Raw genomic sequence first — 16,108 nt, forward strand, 5'->3', positions numbered from 1 at the left:
TTAATTAGGCCCCCTTTATTAAGCGAGTGTGTAGAAGAAGCTGCTGCTACACCTTGCAGCAGCCCTTCAGTCATAAGCCAGCTGATGCCTTGTTTTTGCAGATTCTTCCGTATCCTTCTGTTTTCTGCATCTCCAAGCATTCCCTTAAGCCTAGGAGCTGCACTTATGTTCCCAAACAATGGCTGGAAAGCCTCAAAGTAAGAGCTCTGCTGGGACCATGTAAATGAAGTAACAAGGGACTTGAATTTGTGACTGGTCAGTGGTTAGATCAGGCAATGAGAAGCAGCATGCCAATGGTCCATCAGAGGAAGAGCACAGCACCAGCTGTCGAAGGCTGTGCCAGGGAATATCTAATTATTAGGGTATTATGAGGGGTAATGGCTTCAAACAGGGAGAGGGTAAATTTAGACTAGATATCAGGAAGAAATTCTTTACTGTGAGGGTGGCGAGGCACTGGAACAGGTTGCCCGGAGAAGCTGTGGATGCCTCATCCCTGGAAGTGTTCAAGGCCAGGCTGGATGGGGCTTTGAGCAGCCTGGGCTAGTGGGAGGTGTCCCTGCCCATGGCAGGGGGGTTGGAACTAGTTGATCTTTAAGGTCCCTTCCAACTTAAAACGTTCTATGATTCTATTTTTTAGGGCACTTATTGATGTCCCCAGCGAGCAGTGCTGTGGGTGCTGGTAGGAGGGAGCCAGAAGCAGTTGCGGGTTGATGTTGCTGAGAGGTAGCAGATATGAGCTCAGTGCACAGTCCCCCTGTGAGCACGGCTCAGTTGTCCTCTTGGCTTTGAAGTACTTAGTTGTAATAGAGAAGAAAAGACAGTGTTAAGACTTTGAAGTCCTGAGGAAGTTTGCTGTTTGAGGTTGTCATGAATCATAATCAAACATGTCATGAAACATTAAGGTGTTTCATCACCATTTCCAAAAAACTTACTTCAACTTCAGGCCTATTGTCCAGTTGACACTGTATATGAACACGTAGGGGCCAACAGTCAAGCTTTTCAAAGTATGTATGTGTTCACTGGTTAGCAGATAGTAGAAATTCCAGTCCCACTGTTACCTCTGTAAAGCCTGAAGGCTCCTCCTGAAGGTTTATAACTATTACCTTCCACTAGATCAGGTTAGTTGAGATCCCTGCCCATGGTAGGGGTGGTTGGGACTAAATTATTTTTTTAAGCTCCATTCCAACCTAAATCATTCTATGATTTCATAATATCCATTAAATACTCTGTAAAACAAAATCTTTCATTTTAGATAGTCTAGTGGTAGTCTGTTTCAGCTCTGAATGAAAGAAGACTGAGAATTGCAGTCCAGAACATGATTTGATTTTATCCCCCCCGTTATTTCCCTCTGCAATACAGTTTTCCCATGAGTCCTGAAGTATCACTGTCAGCGGATTAGCTGGGAAATTTAGTGATGTCAGTGAGGACATCGTATTTCAAGTTAGAGGTCTGCTGCCAACACCAGTCTATAATATCAGTAGAGATTTTTTTTTTCCCAGATCAGAGGTTAATCTTTATGTCATATTAAAGTTCTTGCAAAGAAAATGGGAAGATTATAAACCATATCAGTTTAAATTAGACTTGGCACTTGGTGCTTGTTGTTTACCAACAACTTTACAAACAGTTATTGATTGATTGTGACAATATCTCTAGGTGTTACCAACCTTAATTTCCTGGCAGAGCAGCTTAGTAGAGAGGTTAAGTGACCTAACGAAAGGGTGAGATGAGAATCAATGGTAAATCAGGATTCAAATTTAGGAATGCTGGATTTGGAGATGAAGTTTCTCTTGCCATGTCAGAAGCGATAGTGTTAGGTAACATAATGTAGAGTGTCAAAATGATAAAGGCACAGGTGCCAAAGATGCCACACAGGAAAAGACCAAGAGTGAACAGTGTACGCTGGGACTGTGTCCCATCCTGTCCTTCTGACAGCTGGAAGCTGCTGCATCTTGGCAGCATCCCCCAGCCTCTGATTCCCATTAGCTTCCGAAGTCAGTGGGAACTGATAATTGCTGGCTTGTGCAGAAGGAAGAGATCACTGATCAGCCAGGTGGTGCCATGATGACTTTGTTGCTGAGTTCCTACAACCCTACTTAGTTGCTAATTTGGAAAAGTAAAGTGTAGCCTTGGGTATCATCTGTGAATGGCTGCAGCCCCCCTTCCTCCCCCCAGGTCCGCAGGATTGCATCTCGAAAGGAGTCTGTTAGTGGTGCCTGTAGAGCTGCTGGTCACATGGAGTTAGCTTAGCTGCCTTATTTCCAGCAGCTAAATCATATTAAGAAGCAATTAATGTTCATTAAATGCTTTCCTAATGCTGCCTTCTCATCTAAGCAATAGCTGTCATAGGGATATTAGTTATTGCAAATAGGAGGGGAGATGACTGGTACAATTAGGAAGAAGAGAAAGGTACTAAAGATATTCAGTGGAGTCCCATGTTGTGGCAAAGCATGAGAGTTTCCAGAGTCAGGTGTTAGTGCAAGGCTACTGTTTTGGTATTTTTAGTGTAGTTATGTGAATGCTTTTAGCAAAAAAACCTCCAACAAAACCAAAAAAACTCCAAAAACCAAAACATGTATGTTTCAAACCAGGAGAAAGTTATTGGTTCATTGCATTTCACAACCTTTTCGTTTATTTCTACCCGTAGTTTTGGGCAACATAATTTAAATAATGATAAACAGCTAGAACTGAGGTGCTGTCTGCCAAACTCTAGGACATCAAATTGTCCGGATCATTTCACAAAAGAAAAATGGCAGAAAGCAGGGCATTCCTGTACCCCCTTTAAATAAAATAAATAAATAAAAACATAAAATCCAAGCCCAGTAATCATGTTGTGTGCTATGCTTAGTGTTTTTCACATTTTTTTTTCAGGACAGGATTGTGTGTCCTATAACTTACAAATTAGGTGTTATTAAACTAATAACTACATTCAGCCAGCAAACAGTCTGTTGAGGTCTACATAAAACTAGCTGAAGTATTAGGTGTTCAAAAGCAGTTATGTGTACCCCAGTTTTGAGACATTCATCAAGTGTGCCAGTGACAACTCATCATGTAAGGCACTGTTCACTCTCCAGAGAAGGTCAAGGTGAAAGAAGTCAAGGCATATGGAGAAGTCTTGAAGATGCTGAGCATCTCATAAGATGTCACACTTATAGCAGGGCTTGCCCCTTGTGCACAAAATCAATCATTGAATAGTTTGGGTTGGAAGGGACCTTTAAAGGTCATCTAGTCAAACCTCCCCTGCAATGAGCAGGGACATCTTCAACTAGATCAGGTTGCTTAAAGCCCCATCCATCTATGACCTTTCTGCACAACCTGTGCCAGTATTTCACTACCCTCATTGTAAAAAAATTTCTTCTTTATATCTAAATCTACCCTCTTTTAGTTTAAAGCCATTACCCCTTGTCCTTTTGCAAAAGGCCCTGCTAAGAAGTCTGTCCCCGTCTTTCTTATAAGCGCCTTTTAAGTCCTGGAAGGCTGCAATAAGGTCTCCCTGGAGCCTTCTCTTCTCCAGGCTGAACAACCCCAGTTCTCTCAGTCTGTCTTTGTAGGAGAGGTATTCCATCCCTCTGATCATTTTTGTTGCCCTCCTCTGGACCTGCTCCAAAAGAACCATGTCTTTCCTGTGCTGAGGGCTCCAGAGTTGGATGCAGTACTCCAGGTGGGGTCTCACAAGAGCAGAGGGACAGAATCACTTCCCTCAACCTGCTGGCCATGCTTCTTTTGGTATGGATACGGTTGGCTTTTCTGGGCTGTGGGAGCACGTTGTCGGCTCCTGTCCAGCTCTTCATCCACCAGTACCTCCAAGTCCATCTCAGCAGGGCTGCTCTCAGTCCCTTCATCCCCCAGCCTGTATTGATACTGGGGTTGCCCTGACCCAAGTGCCAGACCCTGCTCTTGTCCTTGTTGAACCTCATGAGGTTCACATGGGCCCACTTCTCAAGCTTGTCCAGGTCACTCTGTATGGCATCCTATCCCTCAGGTGTGTCAACTGACACCACTCAGCTTGGTGTCATCGCAAACTTGCTGAGGATGCACTCGATCCCACTGTCTATGTCATTAATGAAGATACTAAACAGTACTGGTCCTAATACAGACCCCTGAGGGGCACCACTTGTCACTCGTCTCCATCTGGGCATTGAGCCATCGACCACTACCCCCTGGATTTGACCATACAACCAATTCCTCATTCACCGAACAGTCCACCCACCAAATCTCCAATTTAGGGAGCAGGATGTTGTGGTGGACTGTGTCAAAGGCCTTACAGAAGTCCAGATAGATGATATCCATAGCTCTTCCCTTGTCCACTGATGTAGTCACTCCATTGTAGAAGGCCACCAGGTTGGTCAGGCAGGACTTGCCCTTGGTGAAGCCATGCTGGCTGTCTCGAACCACCTCCCTGTCCTCCATGTGCCTTAGAATAGCTTTTAGGAAGATCTGTTCCATGATCTTCCCAGGCACAGAGGTGAAGCTGACAGGTCGATAGTTCCCAGGGTCCTCCTTTCTACCCTTTTTAAAAATGTGTGCAGTATTTTTCCAGTCACCAGGGACTTCTCCTGACTGCCATGACTTTTCAAATATCACAGAGAGTGACTTGGCAACTACATCAGCCAATTCCCTCAACTCTGGGATGCATCTCATTAGATCCCATAGACTTATGTATGTTCAGGTTCCTCAGGTGGTCCTCATCTTCTCTTACAGTGGAAGGGACTTTGTTCCCCCAGTCCCTGCCTTGCGGTCTATCCACTCTAGAGGTGTGGGGAGAGAGATTGCCAGAGAAGACTGAGGCAAAAAAAGTTGTTGTGTATCTCAGCCTTCTCCTTGTTCATTGTTACTGGTTTGCCAGTCTTGCTCATCACGGGGTTACTCTTTTTTGACCTTCCTTTTCTGGCTGACATACCTGTAGAAGCCCTTCTTATTATTCTTTGCATCCCTTGCCACGTTCAGCTCCAGCTGCGCCTTGGCCTTCCTGACCCCATCCCTAGACAACCGGGCAGCATCCCTGTACTCTTCCCAGGATACTTGTCCCTGCTTCCACTGCCTGTGCATCTCTTTCTTGCTTTTTAGTTTGACGAGCAGGTCTCGACTCAGGCATGCTGGTCTCTTGCCTTCCTTTCCTGATTTCTTGCACATTGAGAGCTCTTTTGCTCCAAGAAAAGCATCCTTAAAGAATTTTTTTTCACTGTTGTAAACTGGCTATGATTTTTATTTGTCAGAGTAATGTATTGTGTGTGCTTCCCCAGATTCCTCTCTTTAGTTTAACCGAGTAACCAGCTTCCCTTCTTTAGCAATTGTGATCCTGCCCCATGGCAGATAAACGTTCATTGCCAAAAATGCATCTTGTAGCATAAGCAAACTTAAGGCCAGTAACTACTGAAAATCAATGTTCTACTGCCAGCCACTGTGCAAGGCTTCATCCAATTAAGGGCACCGCGGGCATTGAAATGCCCGTGATTGTCGTGCAGTCCAGTGTGCGTGCTCTTCCGAAGGAAGTTGATGGGGGGAGGAGGATCTGAATTCTAATTAGATACAATTAGAGGATTTTAACACAGAGACCCTGAAAACTTGCAGGTTGTTAACCTGAAGGGAGAGATATTTTTTTTTCCCCATTCTTCTTCCTAAATGCTCTCAACATGACCTCTTAACGTGACACCATGAGAAAGGCCATATGGGGTCAGACTAGACCAGCACGTTCTTCAGGCAGCGCCCAGTAGCAGACTCCTGGGGAAGAAGTGTGCGGTGATCCGTCCCTAGGATCCTTTCTCAGCTTCCAGCAATCAACGGCTCAGGGAATTTCTGAACCAGAGCTATCTGTGTGTTTAGGCGCCTTTCATGGATTTTTCTTCCATGATTGTGCCTAAGTGCTTTTTGAAACCGTGTGAAGTTTTGGCATCAACAGCAGCTTGTGTCAATGATTTCCATCCAAGCTGAAATCCGTCCCATTATGATGAACCCAGGAACAATTTGCTAAGAAAAGTCTCTGTTGTTATTTGGAAACTCTGATCTCCTATGCTAAAGGACATGAAGCGGTAAGTAGTATTCTGCAAAGATTTTTACTACACATTGCACAAATCAGCACTGCTGTTAATACAAATTCACAGCATCCATTGCTAGAATTCAGAGGGAGTTATTACAGAGCATACTGTGAATGCAAATTAAAAATAATGCACAACACTCAACCAAATCCTAGTGGACCAATGGCACAATGTCAAATACATCAGGAGCAAAGACTTCGATTACTATTGTTAAAACCCCAAGCAAACAAACAAAGCAAGTAAATCAGCACTGCCAAAACTGTTCGAGCAACATTTGCTCGTCATAGATCAGCATGCAGACTGACACTACAGCTCCCAGCGGTTCTTAATATGCCTGCACGGCTGAAGGGGGAATATGCCTCCAGGGATGTCACATAATGGAAGGGTTCTCATCAGGCACTGTGGTTGATGGTTGAGGTAATTGTATCAAGCTAACCACTTCTTTCCATCAGTGAGCGTGGCACGGTGTGTCCAGCTGCTTATCTGTAGAAAAATCCGATTTGGGATCACATGTTTGTTGAAGTGTGTGTATAAAATACTCAGCAATAGAAATGAGGGGCTGTAGTGGAGTTGAGAGTCATCCTTAATGATACACATGATGGGCTGCGGTGGTTAATCAGCATCGTTTATGCTTATGGGAAATCAGAGACACAATTTAGGAAAATAAATAAATGCATGATGTAAGCAAATAGCAGAGAGAACTTGGAAGAAGGAAAAAAAAAGGGACGGCTGTATGAGGGCCTGATCTTGGGATAGGGAGATTATCTATTGAGTTCGATCCAGGATGGTGGCCTGACAGCCCAGCTCCACACTGACCTCTTGGGATCACAGTGCACTGAAGAAAGCTCGAGCCATTTTTTGGGGGCATTCTTACATTTCCTTTGTTGAAATTCAGACACAGTACAGTAAATAAAAAAATAAGGAAGCATCATATGCTGATGTATGGGGATAGACTACTTTGTTGGTGCCGAAGCAAACAACGGAAGTGATACAGAGCACCATAAACTCATGGATTTGAGGGGTTTGGAGGAAGGAAGACAGCACCTCTGTCTTTAAACAGAGAAAAAGCCATTTAACCTCATTAAAAAGAGTTAAAATATAACTGCCCAGATTGCAGTTTAAACCTATTCTCACATAAGACTGATTCTGCTGGTCTCTTCTGCAGTAAAAACTGTTGAATACTCTGTAGGAACTTATCTGCTGTGAATCCCAGATTTTCCATGTTCCATCATTGGGTACTTCTTAAGCTGTTTGCCCCGTTGTGAAGTTAATGCTGATAAGGCCGTGGGAAGTAAATTGTTATTGAAGTAATTTTCTGTCTGAATGATACCAGTTGTAGACCGGAGTCCAAAATGGGCCAAAACACAGTGGGACTCATGCCGACATTTGAGAGCCAGCTCAGCTGACATGTGAGCATCACTGTCCTGCTGGGGTGGGAAAGGCGGTGGTGGGAGCAGGACTGGGGTCAGCCCTGGCAGCCGCGGGCAGCACAATCCATCTCCGGCCTCGGGAGAAGGCGAGAAACCTTGGACAGGCTGTGTCACAGCCAGCGGGTGTGAAAGGTGGCAGGCAGAGGCCGAGGGAGGGTGCTGGGAATTTTTCCCTCTCCCAGCAGATCATCACTTGAGCTCGGCTCTCTCTCTGTCCTCTAAACGTCTAGTGCTAGGTACAGGGCTCCATTCCCGCGGTGAGGTCCTTTGGTATGCCAATATAATCTCCTCTGTGATTCATGCATTCATTAAAAATAACAATTCTTTTAAATATTACCTTCTCGATTTCAGTAAATGCGCTGATATCCCGTGCCTCGGTGACAGGCCTTGCTGATCGGATTGCACTCCTGGCTCACTTTCATTAGGCTCTGCAAATATACTGCCATTCTCGCAAAATCTGTGTGCTGGGTAAGCCAGAATCTCTCTTATGGTCCTCAGATAGCCACTTACGTATTTGTCTCCTTCTCAATTACTGTACTTCCAGAGAAAGCACATTTTTGTTTATTATTATCCAGTGCTTTCAATGGCCTGTCGGGAGAGAATTTAAGGTCTAGTAGAGGGGAAAACCAAATGTAGCCTAGGAAAAGTGAGTGCCATCTGAACAGAAGGGATCAATAAATACTCTTATATTTAGCATTATTTTCAGAACAGGCGTTCAGTACCTAGCTCCCAGGTAAGACTTTCTGCAGCACGTGGTCATTTTCTTCTTTCAGATTGATCAACCTTATTTTTATCCTTGAGGGCTGTGACACCCAGAGTGCTTATTTAGAGACCCTCTGTGTGAGGAGCTGTTAGAAATGCCCCAAAGTTAACAAATCCAGCTAAACGGACTAAGCTTAGAAACGTATGGTTTACATACACCATTTCTGAGTCTTCTTTATTCAACAGTCTTGGCATCGCCATCAGATCTGAAGGAATCTGAAAACGTATCAGTGTTTGGGAGGAGGACCCAGAGGGGAGAGCAGGAGGGAGCGGGGGAGGACAGAGGCCCCGGAGCAGTGAGGGGGTGTGTGGGGAGCCGGGGGGGGTCAGTGTGGGGGACAGCCCACTGGCACACAAGGGTGTGTGGAGCCCCAAGGGCAGAGGGGAGGGAGTATGAAGGCATTTTCAGCCGAGAGGAATGCTGATGCTTAATGTACCATAATCATTTGCTGGGGAGATGTGCATTTTAAATACCCACATCTAAAATCCTTAGCCTTTAATTTCATGTTTGCATATTGCATGAGTATGCATTTGACCGAATAGCTGAGCGTGTGTAAAAGGCGATTGTAAAGCAAGGAATCATCACTTGAAACCTGCAGCTGGAGAAAATTTATTCAGGCTTTCCAGATGTACTCAGGCTCAGCTTGGCTGTGCTTAAGAGCAAACTGAGAATTTAACAAGTAAGCGATATGTGATTTTATTGATAACTGTTGGGTATGATCATGAAAAACTGAATGAATCCTGCTGACAGCTGACCTGAGGGTGACACAGACAGCAGCAAGGTGACACAGCAGCACCTCTCTGAACTGCCCCAGACCACTCTGCCTGGATCTTCTGCCAGGAGAGATGCTGCTTCAGCCTCTGCACCACTTTTTTCCTTCTTGTGTGACTCACTCTTCAGTAATGTGTGTGGTGCAATAGTTTTTTTGGAAAAAAAAAAAAGATCTTTTAACCAAGGAGGAGATTGAGACCACAAATTCAGTCCACATTGGAGGAGTTGGAATTTGTTCCCTTTCTCAACCTCAGTGAAAACTGAATTATCTGCACTGAATTGCATGTTTTCAGTTTTGTGGCATGTTAGTTTGTAGCTAAGGATGCATAACGCGTAGTGGCAGGGATCTGAAAGAGCTGCCGTATGGGGTATGTGCGTGTAGTGCACTGAGCCCTGGAAGACAGGAACCAGTGGTCGTCATGGGGCCCATTTCGTGTCTGACCCAGTGATGCATGTCAAGATCTGAAGCAAGATGATCTCTGGAAATTAAAAGGTGCCAAGTAATTCAAAATTGTGACATATTGATTTCTTTGTTCAGACACCATATCGTTTGTAAAGCTGCAACACAGCGCCATAACTCAATGTTTTGCTCTAACAGTTGGTCAGTAGCCCAGTTATAAATACTGTTTTACCATTTACTGACATTTTACATTTATTGAGCATGTATTTCATCTAGACTCATAAAGACAGTATGGGAAGTTTGTAATAAGCATAAAAATATTTCAGGCTAAACAGAAGCAAGAGGGCGTGACTACAGGAGTGCTCTCCCAACGTGTGATGAGAAGGTGCTGCCAGACGCTCTGCAAGAGATCGGGGAAGGAGGCGCGAGCCAGGGAGCTGCGAGTGGAGCACGGAGAACTGCACTGGTAGGGCACTGGTGGGAGTCCCTGCCCTGGGCACCACCTGGCTGAGGTCCTGAGCCTGAAGGAGCGAAAGGAGTGGCGGTGCTTTGAGCTGCCCACTCGTTTCCCTCACAGAAGGCATCACCCTACCCACATCCTGCAGCAGCTGTTGGAGGGGACAGCAGGGAAGGGAGCCGTGTTTTCCCCAGGCTCTGGGTGAAGAGGCACTGAGGATCAGATCACTCTTGGTTTCTTTCTGGCTGTAGCAAACAGACATTATTTTTCTCCCAAGTCAAGGTAAGGTAACAAAAAAGGGACAGAACTCCCCCTCTGACTGTACTGATCTGTTCTGTAATCATAAGGTTAAGCCTCTGTAATATTTGGAAGCTTGTGTAAGATACCTGATCCCATATTTAGTCACTTCTGCTATATTTAAGTTCAGAGAACATTTTGTGGAATTAAGTTATAAAATATAAACTTAGAAAGCTAACTTCCCATTTGCATTTCATTTTTAAATAGCCTATAGATACTGTGTTTTCCTAAGCAGGATGTAAAATGAATAAATGTACAAACAAGCTGGTTTTGCCAGTTATAGGTACAAAAACTTCTAAGTTCTGCTTTTAAAAGGAGACTGAAATTACACATTTTTTCATGAAAAACATCAACCTCATTAGATCTACTTACTTAAAAGATCTTTAAAAAGTAAAGACACAAAGTCTACTTTTATGGGACACAGCTGGGACACCATGGCTGGGTTTCATGTGACCAGATGCAGTCATTCAAAATATATACATCCACCTCTGAACCATTCACCCTAGCTCCATTTATGTTTAAAGGAAAGACACTCACTTCTGGGCAGATATTTATTTCCTCCAAAAGTGAACTATTTAAGCTCAGTTTTCTTGCCACACATATAAAAAGATCCCAGAGAGGCTGGTTCAGCTACAAGTGAACTAAAGCCCTCCTGCCTGACACTGAGAGATATTTAGGGGAATTAAAATCATTCCTCTCCTCAGCTGGAAAAGCAGATTGTTTCCTTTATTCAAATGTATTGTGCTATGGGATGTTGGCAAGCTTTCAAATGAGTATTTTCTACATAGCCTACTACACAACTTCTACTGAAGACACAAGTCTGAATCAAGTCCCACTTTAACATGGGCTTGGTAATTCCAGGTTTCCATTGCACTTGCATATGTGAGAAAAAATATTTCAGAGACTTGGTGCTGTGCATGTGCTCATGCCCTTATTGACAGGAGTTACCCTATCAATGGGCACCCTGCTACGTTCATGTTGCCTACTTCAGTTTTCCTTGACATTAAAGCCAAATTTTTCATTTATCTTCCCTTCCCTCTTCACGTAGAGAATGGCTGCTGTGCTTTCTCCCACAGCTCCCTCTGCCTTACAGCAGGGTGGGATTTTACAAGTGGTTACCACTGAAACCGAAGGGAGTTTTGCTGTTAAAGTCCCTAGAGAGCGGAATGAGTTGGTAGGAACTACTCGGGGAGAAAGCTGTCCCCACCAGCGTAACTCCGTCACCTGGGAAGGGCTCTGGTACCCTGAAGCTGGATGGGACCGGGGTGCAGAGCATCACCAGGCTCGTTGCTCGCCTTCGTTATATTAATAAGGTCATACAGCATGTGCTCTCTTTGGCAATCCAGTTAACAAAAACCCCTTCTCCCCAAAATTATTCTTCCCCCACTTATCAGAGACTTGGGAAGAATATTGGACTAATTTTTTATTTACATTCATGAGAAATAAAAAATAATTAATGAAAGGCAAGATGCTGTAATGTTCCAGAAAGCTGAGAGGGGAGCAAATCAGTGAACTCGTATTCTGTCAGGCTGAGCATGCTCCTGCAAGAAAACAAGCTGCCAGAGGTTTTATTGTGCTGAGCCGTAAATGTGCAAGGTGATTACAGCAGATAAAGGCCCGAACCGAGCTCGCGGGCCCGGGCGCAAAGAGCACCGAGCTCTGCAAAGCGTGGGGAGTAGAGAGGCAGCCCGGCCACGCAGGAGGCCTTCCCGGGCGGCATTACAGCTGGAACGGCTTACTGAACAAAGAGGAGCTAAACTCCTGGAAAAAAGAGTTGGCAACAGAATAAAAAACCCAAACCCTTAAGCTGCAAAAAAAAAAAAAGGAAAGACACCCTGCGATTCCTGGAAACTGACAGTCAAATTAAAGCAGGCAAGAAAGCTGCTTCTAAACCCCTCCTGCGAACCTGCTTCAAGAACTTTTCTCTGTTGCATTTAAGTCATTGTATTTGGTTACAGAAGTAGAAGTGTTAAAAGAAACTGCCATTATGCAAAACAGTCAAAGCTATTTTAATTTTGTAAAGTCCTCTTTAAGAAGAAATTGTTATGGGAAAGGGGAACTAGTAGTTAACGTAGATGGTGCTGTCTCAGGAAACAGTTGAGCTCGGCTGCAACAAGAGCTTGTTTCACGCTTCTCCAGCCATTACCTTTCTTCAAAAAAAATTTATTGAGGAGCCCTATTAGTTCGAAATAATAGTTTTCACGGGATTTCTTCAATGCACACGGTATTCTTAATTTGAACAAAACAGATATTCTTTGAGTAGCTGTCTGATACTTTAGTCTATGCTTTATGTAAATAAATTTTATATTTATACGTGAGCTGGGATTGGTAATTTGCCCATGATATAGCAATGGATTATGCTGCCATGGAATTAAAAAGCGAACGGTTTGATCATGAGTTAGCTTCATTGCAAGCCCTAAATTAAATTAAATTACATTAGGGGTGATTGCCTTTCCCTAGCCAGGATTAAAATGTTAGCTGCTTTTGAGATCAGGAAAACATTCCAGGACAAAATCTCAGGAAACTGAAGGATGCCTGTGATTTAATTATGCATCTTGTGATATTTAGGTTTTTTTCCCACTGCTCAGTCACCAGAGTCATGTGATGCTGAGTAGCTGAGCTTTTTCTTTAAAAACTAAATTACCAGTCTTTAAAATTGCAGGCAAAAAAAGAAAAAGGAAGTAAGTTCCTGAGCGTTAAAGAAATCAGAGAGAAAAAAGATGAAATATTTTTGAAGAACTGGTGTGTTCCTACCGAGGTCTTGAAAAGCTGTGCTTTAATAATATCAGCCATTTCTTCTTTCTTCAGCAGTGGTAAGCAACTAATACTGACGAGAGACTGTATAGTTCATGGGGATCATTTTTAAACCATTTTGCACCACTTGGTCCTTAGAGGAAAGCCCCAAACAAATCAAGATCAGGCAGAAGAGCCCTGGCATCTGTCGGAGTGGAGCCCTGAGCCTCCTCCATCCCCGCCGCAGCAGACGGCAAGCGGCCAGGTACAGCTGGAACTGCTGCCTCCTGGCAATGACAAATATTTACAGGGCTAACAGCTCAATGGCAACTACCCTCAATCAAGAAGCCGTATTAATTATTTTTTTTCCCACAGATTTCACAGCCATGCTGCTGTTCTGGGACCTGATGTTTATGCCGGGCAGCCCTGAGGGAGGAGGAGGATGCACGGGAAAGGGTCCCAGGGCTGGCACACAGACACACCGTCCCAACAAGTACCTGGTAACGCCAGGTCTGCGCCTCCAGAATGAAACCTGGGCAGTGACTACGAGACATTTGAGATTGTAACAACCTCTGCCTTGGCTCAGGGTAGCCATGATGCCTCTCTGCAACCATGTCCAAGAGGAAAAATGCAAGGAATAGGCAATACAGCCAGTTGGCTTTTCCTTAGTGTCACCCCACAGCACTGTGAAATCTCCAAGTGATCTCCGGACTATCGCGTTAAAACACTTAAGGGATTCCTCTTCCAGGAATTTGTCTAAACTCCACTCAAACTCACTTGCTGCACAGAATTGAATTCCATACTTTGGCTGAGCATTGTGTGAAAAAAAAACACCAAACCAACAATAATTTTGTTTGCATTAAATCTCTGATAATTTCACCACATGAGCCTTACGGTGTGAAAATAGTGACTAATGTTTTCTCATTTATCATCCTCATGCCAGTCATCAATTTAAATATCTTTTCCTTAATGCTTTTCAGATGATGAGCTCTTTCCTATTTAATTTCTTTACACCTGGAAGCATTTCTCAGAAAGTTTGGAAAAAAAACTTAGAAACGCAGCTTATAAAAAAATCCAATTTTCCCAATATCTGTCTTTAGGACCAGTTTTTCATTGTTCTTTGTAATTAATTTGCCAGTACTACATGCCACATTTCTAACGAGCTCTTTTTTGCACAAATTCAAAATACACTAACAAGGAGCTGACTAGTTTTCACCTGTGGCTGAATAAAGCATTGAAAAATAGCCAAAATCAGAACAACAAAAATAATGTTTTATAAAGGAAAAAGTATTATATGAGATCGTAGCTTGTACTTGCAGTAGGGGAAAAAAGCAAAGAAATATCACTTCAAGGTTTGTTCTAATTTGACGGAACTATTTATAGGTGCTGCATATTATGTTAATTTTGCTTCTCCTGACATACAAAGGCTTCCTTTGAGAGCTTTTATAGTAAAAGAAGGAAGAAAGCAAGAAAGCGAGGGGCTCTCACAAACAGAGTTATGATAAAAGCGGCTGTCATTATAACAGATCATCAGAAAGAGAGAAGGAAATGGTGAGATGCCATTCATCACTTTGAGAAATGCTCACAAACAGCTCCTCGTTAGGTAAGATTAGCTACAATATTTATGAAGAGGGATATGTTATCAGAAGAATGCGATTTTTTCCTCTTGCCGGGCTGTTTACAAACTCATCCTGATTTCTGCCAGTGTTATTTGTTATTTGCAAGAATTCATTCAAATACCTTACTCAAAACAGTAAGAAAAAATTCACTTCTACTTGAGAATATGTTTCATTTCCCTGAAATGTTGTTGGGAGTTTTTCTTTGCATAAATGGGATGTGAAGTATTCAGCTTGTGGACCGTATGCAAACAGGCCATTTAAAGTGAGTTATTTTCATTGTATTGAGGTCATTGATCACACTATTCTTTGTACTGCACGGCTGTATGCATGAAAAACAAGCTTTTTTGATGTGGAAAAACAGACTAGAACTGATGAACTATTGACAAGGAATATAAATAATGGATAGCAAACAGAAAGGACCTGCGCATTGTAGAATTTCAGGTTATGTTTTATTTTTGATGGTTTGAAGGGGATAGTGGTACCCTGGCCACCTTCACTGATTGTTTTAGTCATAAAATTTCCAATTTTTTCAGGAAGAGATAAAGAAAATCTTTACAAATGAATGTCTGCAAACTGCAAACACGATATGGAGAGAGAATAAATGTCACGTCACAAATTCAGTGTTCATGGGCGCTGCTTTGTGGCCAAGTTCTTTTCAGTCCCACTGCAGACGGCCATCAGAGTTAACCCTCTGCACGGTGAGACAGCCCCCTCACAATGTAGAGATCCTCTAGAAATGTGGTGTTGGAGTAGCTTCAGTTAAAAAAAAACCAAAACAAACATTTAAAAACACACTAGAAATAATTCACTTGGAGCTTATTATGGCTTCTAATTTGTATCAAGATGTTTTCCCACTAGTCTGTACCAGCAGCATTAAACAGACACTCAAAATACCAAAGAGCATCTCATGTCCCAGTATATATGGCACAGAGGCATTAGCCACTGTACAGCTCTTTGGCTGGTGTTTGTGGGGAAGGGGAGGGAGGCAGGAGGTGGCGGCCAGCTGCTTGCCCACACGTGATGTCCATCCACCAGCTGCTGGGGGTGGCCTGGGAGCACCACCAAGGGTTTGGCTGGGGTGAGCAGGGACACGGCGCTGCCCCAGGGACTTCACAAACCACAGGGGTGCTGACAAGGTTTTAAAAATTAATTGTCTACACTCCAAAACCATCAAGCATATCAGGTTTTGTATGTTGTCCACATAACATGGACACATAAGTTAAGAGCTGTGGCTGAGAAGAGCTGATGGCTGCGCAGGTGCTGCTCGCCAGGGTGGCTCTGCCAGCTTGCGGGGGGATTTTGCTGCAGTAGGCACTATCTGGTGTTGTCTTAACGTCATCCCAGATTTATGAGCTGAATGAACTCACACCGTCAGATCACATCTTGGGCCAGGAGATCTCCTGTGTTTAGACCAGATGTAGGGATGTATGTAGAGTAGTCTCACCGTCCCTTTTAATTCATTCTCCTAGCACTAGTCTGCAGTCAGGATGGAGATGTGTAAAACAGGGGCCTCACCATTTTTTAGATCGGGGTAGAAAGTAATCAGTAGCTGCCGGTTCAACAATATAGAATCATAGAATCATTTAGGTTGGAAAAGACCTTTAAG

At 43.6% G+C, this 16,108-nt stretch overlaps 1 long non-coding RNA gene across 3 annotated transcripts; it reads left to right on the forward strand.

Annotated features, from left to right (window-relative positions):
• Positions 1 to 207: 207 nt before the first annotated feature.
• On the forward strand, positions 208 to 15,104 carry LOC128905830 (uncharacterized). Of its 3 annotated transcripts, XR_008464996.1 has the most exons (6): positions 208 to 6,026; positions 7,814 to 7,930; positions 9,723 to 9,862; positions 9,974 to 10,135; positions 12,959 to 13,148; positions 13,259 to 15,104. It is a non-coding gene; the product is annotated as an uncharacterized LOC128905830 (long non-coding RNA). The 3 variants fall into 3 exon arrangements; XR_008464998.1 differs by having other exon boundaries at positions 9,723 to 10,135; XR_008464997.1 differs by lacking the exon at positions 9,974 to 10,135.
• Positions 15,105 to 16,108: the final 1,004 nt, after the last annotated feature.

The sequence above is a fragment of the Rissa tridactyla genome, chromosome 2, assembly GCF_028500815.1.
Source record: "Rissa tridactyla isolate bRisTri1 chromosome 2, bRisTri1.patW.cur.20221130, whole genome shotgun sequence".
NCBI lineage: Eukaryota > Metazoa > Chordata > Aves > Charadriiformes > Laridae > Rissa > Rissa tridactyla.